Source organism: Castanea sativa, chromosome 3 (assembly GCF_040712315.1).
Source record: "Castanea sativa cultivar Marrone di Chiusa Pesio chromosome 3, ASM4071231v1".
Classification (NCBI taxonomy): Eukaryota; Viridiplantae; Streptophyta; class Magnoliopsida; order Fagales; family Fagaceae; genus Castanea; species Castanea sativa.
In genome coordinates this window covers 24,076,223-24,081,913 of record NC_134015.1, presented here as the reverse complement: position 1 = coordinate 24,081,913, position 5,691 = coordinate 24,076,223, and the positions used below count along the sequence as shown (strand labels likewise).

Sequence of the window (5,691 nt, the reverse complement as noted above, 5' to 3'; positions counted from 1 at the left end):
AACAGAGAACTAACAATGTTAAAGAATGAGAAATATGATAAGAAATCATACATATATTTTCCAACAGGAATTATAACATAATTTATAGCCCCAATCATCTGCCTGGAGCATTTACATGTAGTTTATCAACAAGCATATACCAATAACAATAAGCAAAGATAAATAGTAGTCACACATGCAATTTTCTTAAATACATTCTTAGGATCTTATACGAAACTTCTCAATCCGAGCGTAATTCATGACATAACTAACGCTCCAATTCCAACATGTCTCAAGCAATTATGTTACTCGCTTTATCCTTCTTGATCTGGATAAGCTTGTCAAAGACACACCAAGGAAAACTGAGGAAATGAGCTCCATCCATTCCCACATTGCTGCGACCCCAATAGCTGGGGTGATATGTAACGTGGTACCAAGCCGATGCTTTTGCTTTTGCTTTTGCTTTTGCATTGACAACATCAGTGTCAGAATCTGACTCACTTCCCTCGTTGAACCAGCTCCTAGCTTCATTCCTTGAAGCCGTCTACTTCCATGTCAGCATCATAACACTGCTTTGCTACTTCTGAGGTGAAGGGTGTCACTGGGCTCGTGAGCGATGCAAGGTCTTTCACCTCTCGAAAAAGCTTTCCAATCACACGTTCTGATTTGTAGGTGCGTTTATCAGACTTTTCCATGAAATCTGGATATTTCATAACACGCAGATGATGGGGTATTTCGGCAACAACACCACTTTTTGGGGAGTCAACCGCAATTGAGTGTAGTTTTGCAAGCTCAATACATTCAGGACTCATTGCCCTACGGGGCTCACTATCTGCAAAGACAATGTGGGCATTATCGATGATTCCCAAACGGTCGTTGAGTATGTAGTCGACAAAATACTGTTGAACTTCCTGTAGCACAAGGGTGACATGCTTTGTTATATAAGGTATAGAAGGATGTTGCTGCAAATGGGATGGAAAATATGAGGAATCAATGCAATCTTTAAATGCATTAATGTGGAACGTGTGGTGCATTACTACCTAGTAGAGAGAATTAATACCATTAAGTATGACTCACTCCAGCCTAGATTTCGCTATCACTCAAAATGTCAAGAAGAACAATTGGAATGACCTCAAGGCCTGGGATTTCTAGATTTGATCATGATGAGGCAATTCTGCTTAGAATTTCTAGATTCCAAACTAATTCCAGAATAGCAAGACAGAGCCTTTAACAAAATCAAACAAATTTATTGCAGACTTTTCTCAATGATCCTAAATATCCAAAAAAGAGTGTTTCAATCAAGCATATGTGATATGTACATAGCTTATTCTTTTGTGCTCATATTAATATTATTGAAGAACACAGTGCATTGGCGAATAATATAACATGAACAGAAAAGATAATTGTTTATGAGTATGGAAACAATACTTTTCCCTCTTAAAATAAAAAAAGTTCAGAAACAGTTTCGTAAATGACTGCTCATTAGACGCACAAGAATATACACAGCCACGTATAAACTAAATGCTTAATTGTCTTTTAACATATAGAAAATCCAAGATCGCAAAGGCTAGATGATGGAAACACGGTGTCTTCTCATCAAGTGCTGTAAGCAAATGAATAGACATTTGTTCAGAAAGATCTATTATACCCGACTTTTATATTGCAGTTTTATGCATATATTAATTGCAGAGGTAAATTAAAATGTGGTGTGCTCAAAACATGCATGGCTTGTTACTGCATATAAATTGGGATTACCTCTATTGTAACATCATGATCAAGTGGCTTAGTGTTTGCTCCGATATACTTCATCGGTTGAATTTGTCGAGGAGGAATAAGATCAGGGTCCCAACAGACGAAGTACAAATCTCCATCCAAGTCACTCCCAGAGCATTCATTCGGATGAGGTCTAATGCAATGGGTCAAATAATGTTAGTGAGTAGAGTATTCCCAAAGTTTTTTATTTTTTATTTTTTATTTATTTAATTAGATGTTGTCTTGCCAAGGCAAGAGAACAAATAAAGACAAATAACACAACAACCTAGTATGCAAGTACAATATAAAATTATTTGATGAGCATTCGAAAAAAGTTAGATTTTTTCCATCCCAGGAGTGGTGAAAAGGACATTGTATGTCTGCAAACTTAACATCAAGTAGGTTAAGATAACAACATTTATATTTATACTATATATAAGAGGATTTTCTTCTTTTAACTGGTCTTTTTTGTGATTCAAAAATATCTTCTTTAATGAAAGGTAACTTTATTTAGAAATAGGATCATAAATGTCAAATAACACATTTCATTTTGAATTCAAAAAGAAAATTTCTAAAATTTAAGATTTTTTTTTCTTTTCACGTTCAAAAAAGAAATTATAATTACTGCTTATCTCAAAATTTTATCGTTTTTATTTGTTTGAAATATATATATATATATATATATATATATTTTAAATTATAATAGATGTAAATTATTAACCTTTATCCAAAAAAATAAAAGAGTCTCGCGCTTGCACAGAGGCTAATATTATATTTGGACAGACAACCTATGATCATGGTAATTAACCTACTAGAGGAGAATATGTTGCAAATTATTTAAATAAGATACATATTATATCCATGCATGCAACATACAAGTATAAATGGATCATTATATATCTTACATATGCATGTCTTTGTAAGTACGTAAAGGTATTCAAAAATGTGTATAAAGCTGATGCTGGCATAGGATTATGTATAAACACTAAATGTACATGCATTTGTCTATGCAAATATTACAGGATTTCATGCTTTAGAATTATCTATTAGAGTTTGGCTTACCTCTAGTACATTTTTAATTAGACATGTCATTTTATTTTAAATATACAATGGTAAGTGATAGTGAGTTTAATCCCCACATTTTATTTAGTTAATAAATGATGTGACAGTCTTTCATTAAAACAAATGGAGATTTAAAAAAAAAAATACTGATTGTAAGTCAAATTCTATCTAGTATGGAATATCACAGTATCACCTTTTCCCCTTTTGGGGAAAAACAACACAATCTGCCAGGTGGTGCAAATCCGGCACATCAACAGCCTTTAGAACACGCACATCTCCTGGATGCAGACATGGGTTTTTAGCAACAACTACCTCACCCTCAAAAATTAAATTTTTTGGGTTTGAGTTGCTTGTGCGAAACATATCGGAGAAACCATTAGAGAGCTGCCTACTAGACAAGAAATTTGGACAAATACTTCACCATATTCCAATGTCCTGGTCTCATCTAGGCATCCCATCATACATCTTCCATTTGGAATAAATATCCTACTTTTGAGCCGTAATTCTAGCAACTTAGATGTACGAAGTGTTTGTAGCATCATTGAAAGAAATGGTTCAGCATCAGGTTGATAACCACACAAAAGCATTTCCTTAAGAACCTTTTTCGTCTCTCCTGGGAATATGGATTCCAATGCTTCCTGTGAGCTCAACGGATCTGTTAACAAGGCATCTAGTTGATCTATTGCCTCCTTTTGCTTCTTTTCAAAAACTCGATCCTTAACTCGGAGGGTAGACAAAAGAGTGATTATTTGACGATTAAGAAAACAAGGTCGATACCTACTCCATTCCAAGACATCTAGTTTTATGTTTTCTAATTTGTACTTACACATGCTCTTTCTCAATGACAACTTTGAAGAAGTTGGATCAACAGCCACAACACCTTTGTACCCACCATATCGAATTTGAAAAGCAGATGGAACATAATTTTCTAGCCCACATTTTGCAGCCACCTCTCTAGCCAATTCTGCAGATATCTTACCTATACCATCAGAGAAACAGTATGGGATTCCATTCCTTACAACTTCTACATCAGGAATATTTTCAACTTCCTGCCTACTAATGCTCACTGTTTCTCTTGAAGAGCTGAAAGATTGACCCAATCTGGCAGCATATTTTGCCACATTCCTGATCTTGTGAAAATCACCCATCCAATCTCTGATATCTGCTGCAGTCAGACCAGGTCTTGAAGCAAACATCCAAATAGAATTTTCTCGTAATTGACTGTTAGAAAAGGCAAGAAATTCAAACTTCTTAGCACCGATAACTATGCCATTTCATAAAATGGATAGTATCCTATCATAAATGCCGGTTCGCCTCTCCCCTTTTGCCGAAGATGCACAAGATGATATAACTGTTGCATGCAGTTTATCCAAGTCCTCATCAACAAACGAAACACGAAGAAAGTCATCAATATACTTATGATACTTGCGTAACACACGATTGGAGAGATTCACCTCTGGGCCCCAGAAATATACTTTAGATGGAGTTATTAAAACCCTGTGTACGTATACAAACCCATCATCTAAAGGCTTAGCAGTAGGTTTAGGAAGTTGATTCGAATTGGCGTATTTCTTGTACTGATCCTTCACCCAGCTTACAGGTTCATAGCAGCATTCTTTCACATTAGACAGTTTGTCCAAGGCACTTTCTATATACACAATTGATATTCTCTTAGGATCGACCAACCGATAAAAATTAGCATCAATTGCTTGGCCAGGAAGACAGCCATGCTGAATTAAAGAGTTGATCTTGAACAAGATTTTATAAGGCAAGTCAAAGCCTTCTGGAAGATTCACAATAGGGACTAGTCCTGAACTGCAAGAGAGAGTAGAACCTCGCATCAAAACAAAAGGGCCTTCATTTTTCTTATAAGAGACAAAATCACCATGAAATTTTGGAAGCTGATCCTTCTGGGGAACCTCCAAACATAAAGCAGAAGATTGGCCAATGCAGCACGACGGAGTGAAATCAACTTCTCGGACCCAATGACGAGTATGATCTTCCACATAAATCCGAGGAGCTCCAACTAACTAACAATGCAGAGAAAAATAATTTGTTAGAATGTTAACTAACTACAAAAAAAGCATGGTGCATGAGCAGAAAATTGTGAAAAATTATAATTAATGTTTAAACTATCTAACCTGAATGAGAAGAAACTTTTTAGCTTGAACACGTGATTGATGGTGCTGAATCTGCCAAATGTTCTCATAAGAGATTTCAAGCTTGTACTTTTCAGAAAGATAAGGGAAATGGAAGTTCAAATTTCTCTTCTTCGAGTCAAATTCGACAAAAACATTTTCCTGTTTCCAGAGCACAGAAAAACTTTCCCTTGAAGTCTGATAACCAAAGTGCAATGCTATATTATACATGGTATATTATCTATAGCACAGAAACTGGTGTTGATTATTGAAGAAGACTATGAAAAAGCAAAGCAAAGCAAAGAGAGAAGTAGAGAAAATATGTTGCAGTGAAAGAAGAAAGGCTAATGATCAAACTATATATAGAGAGAGTAGAGAGCAGTGAACTGTCGTGATATATGAGCAGTGAATATGTTGCATGATAGCTGCTCGACAGCTTCTCATTCTATCGAGATCCTCTTGTATGCATTGCTTTTACATGTTTTGCATCTTTCTATTATCTTGTCATCCATAGCATATTTTAAGATTCTACATGTTAGAGGGAGAAATACATACCCTTGTAAGGGGAGATATGTTTCATCTTGTTAGGGGGAGTGCTTACCTCCTTCTTCTTGTACAACGGTCTTGTGACTATATTTACGTACATTGTGCTTATCTTTTATATATATATATATATATATATATATATATATAATGATGTATGTCTTCTTCACCTACCTCTACATATGTTTTTTTTTCTCTCTTTATGCACATGTTTCTT

The 5,691-nt window shown here is 35.3% G+C and overlaps 1 pseudogene; it reads right to left on the bottom strand.

Moving 5' to 3' along the window:
- Positions 1-271: 271 nt before the first annotated feature.
- LOC142629886 (RNA-dependent RNA polymerase 1-like) lies at positions 272-5,162 on the bottom strand (annotated as a pseudogene).
- Between the last annotated feature and the right edge of the window lie 529 nt (positions 5,163-5,691).